Here is a 17235-nt window from a genome sequence, read left to right on the forward strand (position 1 = left end):
CAAAACAACAACATTTTCAGTGTGTTAAATATGTTACATATGCTTAATGCAAATGGATGAGAAAATGGTTTCAATTCACCTAATTATTATGTAATTTCTACAACAATCATAGCTATCTTCCACTGATAGCCCAAAACAATTATCTTTAAATAGATAATTAGTTTCCAACAAAGATATACTTTTCAAAATCACAAGATGGGAGTTATAGTACATATCCAATTCCACCATCATCATCATCATCATCATCCTTTCAATTCCATAAAAACAACACCAATTCAATTTTCTCTTTACAAAATCAAATTCTCACAATTTAGGGCAAAATCCCATTTCTTTAAAAATCAATCTCCATGGATAAAATCCACTATCTATCCCAACCCAACCATTTTTACAAAGCCAAAATCATATATAAGAACTCATTTTGAAAACCCTTATTTTGATTTCAAAGCCAAAATCCTAGGTTTTATCCAAAAATTCCCAAATTGCTATCTTGTTTGGAAAAGCAATAACTAAGTTAAAAATCATAAAAAGAGTCAAAGTAATCCCTACCTCAAAGAAGAAGACTCAAAGGAAAGATGGGTAGAACTCGACGGAGCCAAAAACACAAACTTCTCTTGTTAAAATGAAGCCCTCAATGTGTTCTCTCTTTTTAACAAAGCGACTATGATGTAGAAATGGATGGATCAAGGTGTATTTGGGCCAAATGTTCAAGAACTAAAGAGAAAGAGAGAAGATCGGAGATTTAAAGAGAGAGAGATGCGAAAAAGTGACTTAAAAAGGTGACTTTACAACCTGATATATGCGCAGACCGCTCGAGCGCAGGAATGATCACTCAAGCGACCAGACACAATAAGTGAGACCGCTCGAGCGAACAAAGTACCGCTCAAGAGTTCCAAAAGACCGCTCGAGCGCAAGAAAGACCGCTCGAGTGAAAAATGCCATGCTCTCAGCAGTTTTGCAGACTTGTAAAAGTACTGGAAGTCCTCAAAGTTCAATCGAGCGCAAGAAAGCTCGCTCGAGCGAACAAGCCAAAACCTGGGCAGGACAGTTTTGAAAACACTAACTGCCAACCTATTTCAAACACAACCAAGACACTTCAATAGCCAAACTCAACAAGGAATGAAGTGGAAGAAGACATGAACAATCAACAAGACAAGAAAGCCCGAATCCATAATAACAAACGGGTTGATTTAAACCAGAGTCGCTATAAATGAGAGAAAATAGAGGAGGTGAAATGTAAAGAGAGAGAGAATGAAGTGAAAAGTGAAAGGAAAGTGTATAAAGGCTCAACTTTTAAGTGACTGGACACATTTTTCAGAGCAGAATGTGGACAGACCGCTCGAGCGAACAATTCAAACTCCCAGAATCTCTTTCCTCCTTGTAAAAGACCATTCGAGCGATGAAACATTCACTCAAACAAAGAATATACACTCCTAGTAGTTTAGACTGCAAAACGAGATATTGGAAGGGTGACGTTATTGCTCAAGTGACGAATGTACTGCTCAAGTGGTCCCAACTCAGAACTGAGACATCAACAACCTTAATACGCTCCCACCATTCCCGAACCCACTCCAACACCCAAGGATATAAAAAGACATTGCGGAACACCCTAGGACTAAATGAACAACTACGGAAAAATAGTCAACAACATGAAACTCGCAAGGCTCAACATTAGCAAGGGTGTTCTAAAGAAATAGAAATTTTAGATTAACATACTCAATTTGTTTTGAAAAGACTTGGGACATCACATAAGAAATGGTTAAAATTTTTGTTTTGAAATTCTATCTATATTTAAAAAAAAAAATAGATATGGTTAGATATATTTTATGTCACATGTATATTTCAATTTAAAGAAATTTTTATTATTATTATAAAATAAATATGTTCAAATTTTAGACTAAAATAATAAGTGGAATTACTTTTTTAGTACAATTACACTTTGACTTTTTAAAAAAACTTTTTTTAGTTAGGTATGGATATGGCTACAACTTTTTTTTTTAACTTTCTATACCCAAAAAAAAAAAAATCGAAATTATAGAAATAGAATATAGATATAGATAGTATTGATAATATATGTCATAAATAGTTCATAAATTAAAAAAAGTTTCCATATTAATCAAGGAATCAATTAAAACTTTAAAGTTAAACAACTAATGATAATTTGCCATGTGTATTTATATAATTTAAAAAAAATTAAAATTTTATAAAAATAGGGTTTGAACTTTAGATATCAAAAGCGTAACAATATTTTGTTTATATAATAGTATAGATAGAGATATATATTCACATCTTAATTAAATTTTGAGAATAAAGAAAATTATAGAATACATATATATATATATAAGATATTGTATATCTTTAAAAAACTATTATATAAAAAAGTTACAACAAAAAATTCTCTCAAAAAAAAAATGATAATAAAATTTCTCCAATATGTATTTTTCAAAAGCATCATAGTAATAGTACACCCAAAAAAAAAGATTAGAAAAAAATAAGAAAGCATCGCAATGCATAAACACAGGCACCAAAAAAAAAAAAAAAAAAGAGCTAGCAATACACCATTATATACATCTATATTGACAAACAAATTGACAACATAAAGTGATAAAAATTTATGTAACTTAATGTCCTTGGGAAATATATTGAAATAGTTAACACCAAACTCAATTGTGATAGGCGTAGAAAATATATTTGATAGAAGTATATGATTGCTATGGTTTTTTTTGTAGGAGTAATGTAACTGTGAGGTATGCATTGAATTTTGGGTTTATTACACTTTCTATCCCTAAACTATCGTTAAATTTCCTATTTAATCCCTGAACTATCAATTGAATTTATTAAATCCTAAAGTATATAAATCAAAGTCTGTTTAGTCCTTGAATTAACGATTGTATCTACTAGATCTCCAAAGTATATAAATCAAAATTTCTTTAATCCCTAAAAGGATTACAAAGACAAAATATATGCTTATACATATTATAAATTAGTAAAAAAATCCTCCCCAATTAAGATTTTATTGTAGAAAAATCTTTAAAATTTTTATTTTATCTTTAAAAGGTATTTTATTTTTTTGTGTGTTTAAATTAATATTAGAGTCTAATCTTTCAAATTTGCCAATAAATTATATGAATATTAGATACATTGAAGTAGTAAAATTAGATAATTTAAATAATAACACTTCTCTACAAATAGTAATAGAATAAAATAATACATTTAATTAAGTAATAAAAAGAACTTAAACTTAAAAACAATCAATTAAAATTTATAACGATGTATACTTATAACAACTCCGACTTGTAATTAGCTAATAAACCTTACTTAAGAGTGTTTAACAAGTAATTGTGATGAAAGCATGTGTTAATTGTGTGTTATATGTGTCATATGCGTTCATATTTGTCAATCGTAGGAATATATGTCTGTGTTTCTGTTTCATTATGGGAATTGAAAGTCTTATCGGCGTCTGAATGCATAATTGCCCAGGTTAACGTGTACTTTGGAATTTTTAGAATTTTATGGTAGGTTTGATTGAAATTCGATTCGGAACAAAATAATTAGAATAAAATAATTGTAATTGATTAGTTTAAGTAAGGATTAATTAATTTAGCCTAACCAAGCCTATAGAAGGCTAGTGTGAGCTTTTATAATGCGTTAGAACACTTCACTCCTCATCATTTTGAGCTCCAACGTAGAGAGAGGGGAAGAAGAGAGAAAATTGAACTCAACAAGAGAATTGGTTGAGATTTAGAGGAAATTGAAGAGGACTTGGAAGATTAAGCTTCTACACTTGAGAATTCAAGACTTAGGGTAGGAATTCACCCTTTTAATTGTGAAATAGAGTTGTTTAATGCATGAATTCATGAAAATTAGAGATTAAAGACAAGAAATAAGCTAAAGAGTAGATATGAGAATCAATTCCTACATGTATGTGCATTTCATTTCATTTAGTGCATGTTTTCTAAGAAATTCTCTCATGCATGTGGCAATTCTAACTTTATTTTGGGAATTCATCATGTTTTCCATCTTTTTACTTTATTTGATCATGATTTGGAAGGTTTACATACATGTTCTATATATGTACATTTCAAGTTTGACTTTGAGCAATTGTCATGTTTTTGGGCATTGATTTTGTGAAATAATCTTTAATTCATGATGTTTTATAAGTTTACAAGTGTTTTCTCAAGTTTTGGCCCAAAAGAACATGATTTGGTGCAATGGAAATGGATTTTGAACTTTGAACTTCAATTTGAAAATTCCAGAATTCTGCATCATCGCTCGAGCGACCAAAGTTGCGCTCGAGCAACCACCCTTTGTTTTGTACCTTGGCTCGAGCGACACAAAGTTGGCTCGAGCATAAAATTCGAGCTCCCAATACTTTTGCAAACATGGGCCTTGGCTCGAGCGATAGAACCTGTGCTAGAGTGGCCACCTTTTGTTTTCTATCTTGGCTCGAGCGACCAAGCTCTTCACTCGAGCGTAAAATGAGAGCTCCCATAAGTTTTGCAGACCAAGGGGTCCGCTCGAGCGACCAAAGTTGCGCTCCAGCGATGTAACGCTCCCAAAATAATGACAATAATCCAACTCCAATCAAGAATACGAAAGGGTATAAATAAAGTAGGTATTCCTATTAATCAGAGTCAATTTACAAAAAGGGCACATGTGTTACACATTCATAAGCTCTACCTTGAATTTATAACATGTGGCACCAAATTAAATGATCAACGAAATAAATGTCCTATAGGCTTACAACTTTTCAAGACGATGCTTGGTTACAACAAAATGAGTCAAAGGCTCAATACAAATACAGCCCTAGGCTTGTACAAAAGTAAATACAAAATAAATAAAAGTGAGTTCTCTGCTCCACAATCCTTCCAAGCTAAGTCATTGGTGGAGGCATATCACCAACACCTAAAATGGTTTTTCCCAAGTAGGGTAAGCCAAAGCATAATAGAAACAATCTAACACAATATATGAATCTTAACGAAATTATAAATATGATGTGTATACACAATGCTCAATGATAAAGTCATTTATAACTCGTTTTCCAAAATCATACTATGCCAAGTATTATATTCCAAACCATTTTATATCGATCCATTTCATGTCCATTCGTATCTCCTCAATTCTTGAGTCATATTGATTGTTATCTACGCAACCCAACTCAGACTACAACTCAGTGGTTTTCTTACCACATAACCATTTCACACAAACACTACAATTTGCAATTTTAAGAAAATTTCGTCTGCGAGATCGGCACCCATGTATACACGCGATTTCAGGACTTTCATCATAGATACATAGGCCAACTTAATTTCAATGGAGTCCATCCCCTATCTCCTCCCAAACATGGAATACATCCCCGTTCTCCTCCCAAACAATCATACATATACAATATATTTAAAACATAGTCATATTCAATGACAACCAACAAGATATTAGTTTTAATTCACCTAATCCTCATGCAATTTCTACAACAACCATAACTATCCTCTATTGATAGCCCAATACAGATATTTCTAAACAGATATTCAATCTCAAGACAGATAATTTATTCAAATTCTCAAAGGTGTGTGGTAACACATATATAACTCCAACATTTATATCAAAGTCCACCCAATTTTACATTTACAATACTAATTTCATTTATTTATACAAAATAAATATTCAAAACATTTTAGGGCAAACTCCCATCTTTTCCAAATATCAACCCAATGTCAAAATCAACTAATTTGTCACACTGTGACCTCCTTTTTAACCCATAATCATTTATAACTCATTGACAGGAACCCCTCTTTTGATTTAATACCCAAACCCTAAGTTTGTTCATAATACCTCAAAATTCCATCATTCTCACATACCAATCCATAACTAAGTTAAAAACCATATGAAAGTGTAGAAAATTCCTACCTCAAAGAGAGAAGACGAGCCAAGCAAGGGTAAAACTTCAAAGATGTTCAAACCCAACTATATTTGGATCAAAATGGAGATCTTGAGACGCACTACCTTTTTTAAAAAGGCACATGGGTAGAGAGATCAGTAGATCTAGGTGAAAATGTAGAGAGAATGTGAATTTTAGAGAGAGAGACCCTAGATTTAGGGTTTTTGAAAAGTAAAAAGAGAGAGAAAAGTGAAAAAGTGATGTAAAATGATCTTTTTGCGAACTAATATATGCACAGTCCGCTCAAGTGCAAGAAATGACGCTCGAGTGTCAGACACAAGAAGTTATTCCGCTCGAGCGCAAGAAGTGACGCTCGAGCGCCAAGGCACAATCAAAAAGAGCATTACCACTCGGGCGTAAGAAAGGCCGCTTGAGCGCAGAATACACACATTCAGTAGTTTTGCAAACAACAGGCCAACACTCGAGTGCAAGAAAAATCGCTTAAGAGCCCACCCGCTCGAGTGTGGGAAACGTCGCTGCAGACGTCCCCGAATGTCCCGAGAGGGAAATCTCCCCCGTTTTGTTCATATGGGCTCACTACAGTTCAGGACTCAAATGTCACGGTTCTTAATCTGATCTCGCAAAGTGCAATGCAAGATTGATAAATCACCAAATAGTCCAAGTCCGGCAAATCGTTTTGGAAAATAGATTTTTAGAAAGAAGTGCCAAACATGGACTGCTTTGCCAGATACAGAGTCGTCACCTAAATATTTTATTTTGAGAAATTTAGGAAACCCTGACTCGTTTGCCTAAGGCCACGTGTCCGTCATCACCAAAGTTGCCTCGGCTCGGGAACTTGGATACGATTGGGGAAAGTCATTTCGTGAGCACCCCCGCTCGCCCGATCAAAGATCGGCCTCTACTAACCATGATATCAAGTTTTGAAAATATTATGTGCTCTTATTCCAGTTATTAGCCTAGATTTACTACGTGATGCGCACAGCATACAAATATAGGCCAGATTGCCTGAATTGGAACAAAACATCTCATGTTTGTTTCGAAAATGGTTTGCTACTCGCAAGTAGGCTAAAATGCAGGTTTTGCCACCCTCGGGTGGGCTTAGAAAACATGGTTTTGCCACTATCTAGTGGGCTTAAAACTCACAGTCAATGCATTATTCCAATTCAGATAATCCAACCTTCACCCATAGGCATTCAGGCAGGTATATCACATAAGCAAATAGCCTCATGGTAAGCATGCTATCATGGCAGTCACTCACACGTATGCAAGGATGCTAAAGCATAAAACTTACCGAGTACTCCAAGCCAAAACAGAAGCTAATTAGAAATCATACATGAATCCTACCTATGCTGAAATGCCTAATGCAACACATGCAAAAATGCAACTACAATAGGCTCGGCTATTCTGAGATGGCATGTGATGATGCTACAGCTAACATGTATTCAACTCGGAATTGAAATACAATGCAGTTAGTATGATGCGCCGAGCCCGGTACATGCAAGATAGATGAATGGATGCAAACATGCGAGCATAAGTATGCTAATTGAAACATGCCATAATCTAACCATCATAAGTTGGTAAATAAAAGGGAGAAAGAAGTGGGGTTGGAAGATATACATCATACTCACGCACACTTATTACAATTGTGCCCTCGCTCGGAGGGTCCGAATAAATAGTATACAGTCCGAATAAATAATACAGTCCGAATAAGTACAAAACCCTAATTAATTAACAAATTAACTAAGAAATGAAATAAACTAGTATGCAAATCCATGGACCGCCTCAGCTCTGTTCTGAATGATGAATGATGCATGCTTGAGTTGCCTTGCGCGGAAATCCATTGCGATGCCCCGATTCGCCTCTATTTGCAATTAATCCCGGAATGCTGTGCAAAGCTCTAGAAGGCTGCTGATTTCTGAATTACTACAACAGAAAGCAAGAAAGGGGCATGGCAAAGCATTTTCACATATGTATGCACGACCTCGATCCTCGTGCCACCAATCACGCATCTCGATGCATGATGGTCGAGGAGTCGAAATATACGATTCGGTGTGATATGAATGCACATGAAAACACAACAAGGCCTAGACTTCATCATGGATAATCCAGAGTGTCGGCGACCGGGAATTAAGACACGTTTCGTCATTTTGAGTACGAAACGTCCCTCGTTTCCCATGTTTGGACTAAACCCTACTCCAAACACAATGCAATATGCATGGCATACACAATGCGACTAACATGCAACCTAGCATACGCAATGCTATGAACTACAATGGCATACATAATGCACATACGAAAGCTATCATGCGCACATGAAGACTATTAATGATATGATCAAAGCATACACAATGCAACAGCCAAACATGCAACAATCATGAACTAAATGGCATGCTCAATGTAAGATGGACTTACACCAATATGAGTGTACCTCAACCACACTCAAATCAGTGGCCATATGATGGAAATGAGACAACCGAAACACATGCAAACATGCACGGATGCGAAGGACCGATCCTAAGGCATAACATGCAACTCTAACTAAGCATGGCAAAGGATGAAGTATGGCATAGAATGACATATGATACAGCTCTGAAATGGCACAAAAGATGGTCCCGAAATATGCAAATATGTCACACAATGCATGCTAGGGGGCCCGGGTACCGAAACTAGTGAAGTGCGTTACACTAGAGGTACCTAAAGCAATGCACTAATGGCAAAACCAACCCCAAACAGACCCTAGGCAGGTTTGAAACAGTGGGGAAAAGGCCTAAAATGATGGCTCGGAATGCGAAGAAATGGAGCTCATTCAATGGTCCGAAAACAAGACATTCATGGACAACTCTCAAGCACACTTAAGGAGTAGAAAACATGGCAATATGGCATTCATACAAGCTCTGAAATATGATGTATAATGGACCCAAAACATGAACACACCTTAGTATATGCATGGAATGAGCCTCAAAACTCAAGGTTAAGCATGGGTATTGAACTACAAGCATGCAAAACAAACATCATTCGACCATGAGACCCAAAGACAGAGCTAAGGCAGTCCAAAATATGCACAACATCAGTTTAAGGCATGGCCAAAAAGTGCTAAAATCGAGGGTCAACAAAGCATGCAAAGAAAGTTAGTGAACCATGAGTTGTACTACAACTATATGAAGCATATGAGAGATCACCAAACCAGCCAAAAACAGAAGTATTCCATGCCAAAATATGCCCAAAAATCCACTGAAACTCAGTCATGCAAGAATGATAGGCTCCTTTGGAAGGCCATGCAAGGGGTTATTCTATACATGTATGATATACATACAAAATGGAAAAATCACCTCTGGAAAGAGGTTATAAGGGTCCTAAAACCCACTAAAAAGGGCATGGAATGAGGCTAGGAAGCATGCAAGTAAAGGGTCCTTTGAAAGGCCATGAAGAGGATTACTCTACACGTGCAAGATAGACATCAAATATGGCCAAAAGGGCTCTGGACAGAGTTCATGCAGGTCACAAAACTCACAAAAAGTGGCCTGAAACATGGCTTCAAAACATGCAAATGGGGGCTCCTTTGTAAGGCCAAGAAAGCTAGTAAACAAAACAAGGGGTGAGAGGGTCACCCCTCTCTGATTTTAAGGCTCAAAAACATATGTTAGCCACTTAAAATCCGCTGGATTTTAGTTGCTAAAAGGCCAAACCAAGGCCAACACAAATGCTCTAATGCATAGCTCAAAACAAGAGGAAATGAAGCATGCAAGGGGGTAGATGACCCCCAACAAAAAAATGACCTTAAACAAACATGTTTATAAGCTCAAAAAAAAACTTTTTTAAGTTTATGACGAAACCCAAAAATGCTTTCAAGTAAGGCTAAACAATGAAGCAAAATAAGGGCCAAAAGAGGGAACTAGTGTCTTACCCTTGTAGAGCAGAGGGCCAGCAGCTTTTGGACCAAAATAGGAACTCTCCAACCTCTAAAAATGAGCTCCTAGGTTCTTAGGTTGATAATGGAGGTGTTGTGCTTGGCGGTGTAGTGCAATGGGACCAAGAACAAGGGTTTTTGGAGCTTGGAATATAGAGCTATGGAGGGAAAGTGTATGTATGCTCAAAACAGGTTCTGAACCCTAGCAATGGAAGAGGGCCCTTTCCTTTATAGAGGAGAAGGTCTAAAGCTTCTCCAAGAAGCTTAAAAGCTAGCTTAAACATCCTCCATACACGTGTATGGAAGATGCATTCTGAGGCTTCCAGCTGGCACAGCTGGCTTCAACTCATTGAGACAAAAAAAGAGAAAGCTGGCCGACCAGGTCAAAAGGTTCAGGTGGTCGGCCGACCACCTTTTCTAGTCGGCCTGCTACTTTTTCTGGTTTTTCAGGACAAAAAATTGGTCTTCCGGAAAGAAAGGTGGTCGGCCAGTGATTGGGAAGTCCAAAAGTGGTCGGCCAGGTGTCCAAATTGAAGCCCCATAAGTTAGATTTTCAATGGCACCATCCTTGCATCAAAATTCTTCCTGTGCAAAAAGTTATGCCTGTTTTGGTGAAACCGCGCAAATTCGGTCCAACCGGAGTGATGCCCTACTTCAATCAACCATATCTCCCCCGTCTGGACTTGGCTTTAGGAGACTCTTGAGTGCAAAATGAAGCCCCGAAAGTAAGATTTCCAATGGTGGTAGCCTCATTGCTGAAATCCAAGTATGCAAATGAATAATCCTGATTCAGCGAGGACTGCTCGTCCCTCTCTTAACGGTTCATGCCCATTTTCTTCCCCAACTGGGTTTCTTTCCCCTTCTCTTCTTTTCTTCAACTCCAAACCCCTAAGTAAGGTGTTTTGAAAGATTTTTCAAAGATCTCATCTCTCTTTCATTCATTTCCACTTTGTCCTTACTCGGTTTACCGAAAAGTACAACATTTAACGAAATGCGAACGTCGGAACATCGTAGGAACTTCATTTTCAAAACATTTTGAAAGAGAGGGTTTCAAGGTCCAAAATCTTTTGATCAAGATTGTTTCGGTCCAAAAGGAGTGTGAAGTTGAGATTTGACTCTCTCTTTGCCGAAGAAACTAAACCTTTGCCTTGCACACCTTTCTCCACCAAGTAAACCATCAGTAGTGCCCAAGTCTTAAGGGCGGTCAAAAATGGGGTGTCTACAGTCGCTCGAGCATAGAATACACTCTCCAAGTAATTTTGCAGACCTGCAAAAGTACTGAGAGTTTGCAAAGCCCGCTCGAGCGCAAGAAGTGCCGCTCGAGCACAAGAAGTGCCGCTCGAGCGGAGGGCTAAAAATTTGGACAACATGAGGTTTGAAAGCTAAGCGACCAACCTGTTCCAAACATAACCACAACATTTCCAAAGCCAAATTTAAGGAGATATAAGAGAAGGGATATAAGAGAAGCAAGATATAGACAACAGTATGAAATCATTAAACCCAAGTCTGGGATATAATAAAGGTCGGGTCAAAATCAGGATCGCTATAGGCAAACTGCCATGATTTCAGAAATTTGACTTAATATTTCAACTTACATTTTGGCATCCTTATTTTATCTTAGGCATTTCTAAGCCATGATTAAGCTATAATAATGAGGATAAGGATTAGAAACACACAAAGGAAGAAAAGTAATAAGTTAAGCACCAACAGAGCGTATGTTTCATTGCGTATTTATTTAATTTTTGTGTAGGTCACGCACCATAGTCCATTTAAACTGTCTAATCCGTCTATTTTGTGTTTGGAGTTATTTGTGAGTAATAACTCTGTAAAGCTATGTTTGACTATAAGTATTTTCTTACTTACATGATATGATTTATTTTCTGAAATGCTATTTAGTGAATCATGAATGAATGTCCAATTTTTTGAAATGTATTCGTGGCATCCTTAACATCATGTGATATCTGTTACCTGCTACCAGGGTTGGTTATACATAACTATTTAACTATTTTATATGCATGCCTTTATGGGTCATGTAGTCTCTTCATAGGTCATCGGAACGTCTTATATATTCATGAGCCATCAGATTCATTATCGCTAATGGATGTACCACGTATGATTATCTGTGAGAATCTTATATGAATATGAATTTATTTCTGAATCTGAACTCAGACTTTTGAATCTGTTTTGGACATCAATCATAAAACCATTACTCTATTATTATTCACTGGGCTCTAACTCATTGTATTATTTATGTATATAGGTAAGGAGGCGCGTGACCAGGCCTAAGCTGCCACCTGGAATCTGTTTTGTCGGCCAACTTCTGTGTCTCCCGAAGAGGTTTCTGATGTGTCTTGTGGTTGAGAATTATGGATCAAGTTTAAGTCTTTTGATTTTCTTTTGTTTAAGTTTTATCAAGACTTTCTGTTTATCTGTATATTGGGCTAAGTCCCTTTTTGTTATATCTATACATGGGATGATGTCATATTTGTGTAAATTAAGTTTTAAATTTTCTGTCTCATATATATCTGCACAGCTCTATGGACACTATATGTTTGTATAATTGCTTCCGCAAGCCCCTTATTTTGTCAATCTGTTCAGAAGCCTTCGGTAATACCAGAATTATTGGCTGATTACGATGCTAAACATATAGGAGCGAGTTTGGATCGTGACAATAATACTAGATAAAAACAAGTACGTATCTATTATGAAAGATAAGTAATAAAATATTATAGATAATTACCTTTATCCTTACAAAGAAAACTAGCATATTACTCGTGCTATACACAGGTATAAATAATTAATCAAAAATTAGTTTCTAAATTAAAATAATAATATAAAATTTATATAAATTATGTAGTAAAAATGATTTATAATCAATTAAATTTTATTTATTTTTATCAAAGTTACACATAAGAGAAGATTTTTATTCTGATGTCATTAATTGGGTGTTCTAAATTCTTAATAAAAAATTGTATGTCATAATTTAATCGGTAAAAATTAAAGACTAAATTACAAAAATTATATTTATGATAAAATATAAATACATTTTGTTTTATAAATATAGTAATTTTAATTACTATATGATAGTAGTAAATTACATTTGTTAATATACTAATTGTTTCTTCAAAATTGTAAATTGTTGTATATCATAACTTTTATGTGAACATTGATTATGATTGACTTGTGGTGTTGGACTACATATTAAACCTAAAAACTACTCGACTCAATATATATATATATATATATTAATGTGACCTTCGCCTAATCATTAAAAATTCACTTTATCGGTTTGTGATCGGTTTGAGCTAATTTGATAGTTCCAATATTGGATTAAATATTAAAAATTAACCTAGAAAATCTAGTTTGAGTCAAAAATGTTTTTTCAATAACTCTTGATTTAAGCTATAATACATCATATTTTAATAACTCAATATTATAAAAAAAAAATAATCTTTATGTTTATGGCTATAATTTTTTTTATTATAAATATTAGGATAATTACGTTTGAACAAATTCTAACATAAAACTTTAAGATCTACACATTTTCTTTGACTCTATAACTAATTTTTGAGATAGCAACTAAAATAAATTTCAATCATTTATGTAGAGAGCCATGTGTGATAAGCGTTTATAATACACAATTTTAAAAGTAATATTATTTCAAAAATTTTAGTATGAAAAATATATGTATCCAACTTTATGTTATGTTTGATTCATGGATTTGGGTAGGAATTTATAATGAGAAAGGAAAACGATAGATGAAATGTAAATGAAATATAACTACATTTTACCTAATTTTGCATACTTTTTCATTTTTTTCTTTCAAAATTTATATCCAAAATCATGAACCAAACACATCATCAGTGTTTAAAAGGAGTTATGGATCCTTTATTTTGTTGATATACACTATCTAGAAAAACCAATAAGGGGTTGGTTCAGTGGTAAAACCTTAAAATTCCTCACTCAAAACTTAGGTTCGAATCTCTATAACCATTGTTGGAGTTAAACATACTTCTTAGTTTCGGCTCCAATATAGGTGTGGTGGGGTTCCCTACAAATGCATTGTGGGTGTTAATAGGCAATACTCCATGGCAGATATGTGGAGTAGCCTATCTACATATCCATTTTGTTTAATAAAAAAAAATACACTATCTAAATAAAACCAATATAATATTTGGTAGGAGAAGCGAGTTCTTAAAATGGATCATCAATCACATTATATGGGAATAAAAGCTAGCCAATAAAAGATTTTTTAAATATTTAAAAAATTAAACATCAAGAGAAATAAACTATAGAAGATGTGAATTGATTCTTATATTTTAGTAGTACAAAAATCTAAATTTTAAAACTGATCATTTTCAAATTTTTAAATGAATTAATTAACTTTTTTTTTTTAAATGTGTAAATCAAGGTATAATAAGATTTTTTTTAACTGATTCAACAAAAGTTATAAGATTTTTTAAAAAAAATTAAAAAAACTGATTAGTTAATTTTCTTTTTTAAATTTCTAAATGGATTAATTAATTTTCTTTTCAAAATGTGTAAATTAAGGCATAATAATTTTTTTTTAAAATGATTCAATAAAAGTTAGAAGATTTTTTTAAATGATTCAATAATATTTTTTTAAAAAATTTTAAAATTGATTAGTTAACTTTCCTTTTTAAATTTCTAAATTTAAATTTATAAGTGGATTAATTAACTTTCTTTTTAAAATGTGTAAATCAAGGCATAATAATTTTTTTTTTAAATGATTCAATAAAATTAGAAGATTTTTTTTTTAATTTTAAAACTCATTAGTTAACTTTCCTTTTCAAATTTGTAAATTTAAATTTATAAATGGATTAATTAACTTTCCTTTTGAAATGAGTAAATCAAGGTATAATAAGATTTTTTTTTTTTAATTTTAAAACTGATTAGTTAACTTTCCTTTTCAAATTTCTAAATTTAAATTTATAAATGGATTAATTAACTTTCCTTTTGAAATGTGTAAATCAAGGCATAATAAGATTTTTTTTTTTAATTTTAAAATTGATTAGTTAACTTTCCTTTTCAAATTTCCAAATTTAAATTTATAAATGGATTAATTAACTTTCCTTTTGAAATGTGTAAATCAAGACATAATAAGATTTTTTTTAAAAAAATTTAAAATTCATTAGTTAACTTTCCTTTTCAAATTTCTAAATTTAAATTTATAATGGATTAATTAACTTTCCTTTTAAAATATGTAAATCAAGACATTATATTGTTTTTTTATAATTCAATAAAAGTTAGCCAATAGAAGATTTTTTTTAAATATTTAAAAAATAAGAATTCTAAAAAAATAGTACGAGTGTTTTGAGTTTCACAAGGCTTTTCTCATTAGAAACCCTCTTTTTCTTAATATGTAGTATAGATTCAATATATTGATTGACACCCTTCAAAGACAAAATAAAAATTTATTTTTTGGAATAATCCTTAGGCTATGGAAGCATAGCTTGGGGGTTTAAGGAAACAAAATTACCTATCTAAAAATATATTTTTAAAAAGGGGCAAAATTATGGGAATCACGAGTCAACGATCTTGTAAAAATCTTTTGGTGAGACATGTTAATTGGTTTTGGAATTTTTTAGGATAGGGAAACAACCAATATCTTTTTTAATATTTTTATTTAATTACTAAAATTTAAAATTTTTGGATGAAACTTTGGAGGTTTCACGGTTTTTTTTTAATGAAATGCTTTGTCTCTTTGCTATAATATAGATGTTGAAATGTTGATGCATATAAAACCATTAAATATTAGAATTTTTTTTTCATAGAAGATGTGAATGGATTCCTATATTTTAGTGGTACAAAAATTTATATTTTAAAATTGATTAATTAACTTTCCTTTTCAAAATTTCTAAATTTAAATTTTTAAATGGATTAATTAATTTTCCTTTTGAAATATGTAAATCAAGGCATAAAAGCTATTCAAAATTATAAATATAATAATTAACTTTCTTTTTGAATGGATTAATTACTATTTTTTTTAAATGATTCAATAAAAACTAGTCAATAGAAGATTTTTTAATTATTTAAAAAATAAGGGTTTTGAGCTTCACAAGGGCCTTCTCATTAGAAATCCCATTTTCCTAAAATCATTAAACATCAAGAATATTTTTTTATGGAAGTTGTGAATTGATTCCTATATTTTAGTGATACAAAAATTTACATTTTAAAACTGATTAATTAACTTTTCTTTTCAAACTTCTAAATTTAAATTTTTAAATAGATTAATTAACTATATTTTTGAAATGTGTAAATCAAGTCATAAAAGCTATTTAAAATTTTAAATATAATAATTAACTTTCCTTTTAAATGGATTAATTACTACTTTTTTTAAATGATTCAACAAAAACTAGCCACCATAAGACTTTTTAATTATTTAAAAAATAAGAATTCTAGAAAAATAGTATAAGGGTTTTGAGTTTCACAAGGCCTTATCATTAGAAACCTCATTTTCCTTAATACATATAATAATATAGATATGATTCATTGAATGTATAGACGAATAAATAACATTTTATTTTACTAGTTAGCCCCCACGCGCGTGAAGTCACATTATAGTTTCAATCCAAATACTTTTAAGTGTAATGCAAAGGACTGGTCTATTTTAATCTAAATATTTTTAGGTATAATGCAAGTTTCTTCTTGTGTATTATTTTCTAATAATAATGGGATGAATATAATATTAAAAAATGTTAGAGATTCTAAAAGTCCTACCAAAATTCCTACCAAATGTTTCACAAAGGTGTGAGACCCACACCATGAAAAACATTTGATAGAAATTTCGGTAGAACTTTTGGAGTCTCAAGCATTACCCTATAATATTTATAGAACTAAACCAACTAAGCCTAGCCTAATTGGCTACTATGACTTTTCTAGAAGCTTAGTCCCTAAGGAGAGATTCTGTGTTCAACTCCCCCTTAACGCAAGTTTCTTGTTGTGTATTATTCTCTAATTATAATGGGATGAATATAATATTTATAGAACTAAACCAACTAGGCCTAGCTTAGTTGATTACCATGACTTTTTTAAGAGCTTAGTCCTTAGCGGAGAAGGTTATGAGTTCAACCCTCCTTGGGTTATGAGTTCAACCCTCCTTAGCGGGAGAGGCTAACTCCCAAAGGTACTAATCTAATAATTAACTTTCGCCGATCAAAAAATTTATAATAATAATTTCTAATACATTTAGTCAGGTATAGAAATGTGAGCATAGCTATGGATGATATTATGTAAATATATCTTGACATTTGCAGCAAAGATTTTTTATTTTCTAGAACCAAGTCGAGAAAAATATAGACAAGGCAAGCATACCTATTTAATAATATGTATTCAATAACGTAGTAAATTTATACATACCAAAAAAACAAAGAACACATAAATAGTTTGGAACCATTTAATTTAAGGAGGACTT

The 17235-nt window shown here is 32.8% G+C and overlaps 1 protein-coding gene across 4 annotated transcripts in view; it reads left to right on the top strand.

The window, feature by feature from the left end:
• LOC114282620 (protein PHYLLO, chloroplastic-like) overlaps nucleotides 1-17235 on the top strand; it is a 330809-nt gene that overhangs the window by 270614 nt on the left and 42960 nt on the right. The window lies entirely within an intron of this gene.

Source organism: Camellia sinensis, chromosome 10, assembly GCF_055761805.1.
Source record: "Camellia sinensis isolate YWXY chromosome 10, ASM5576180v1, whole genome shotgun sequence".
Classification (NCBI taxonomy): domain Eukaryota; kingdom Viridiplantae; phylum Streptophyta; class Magnoliopsida; order Ericales; family Theaceae; genus Camellia; species Camellia sinensis.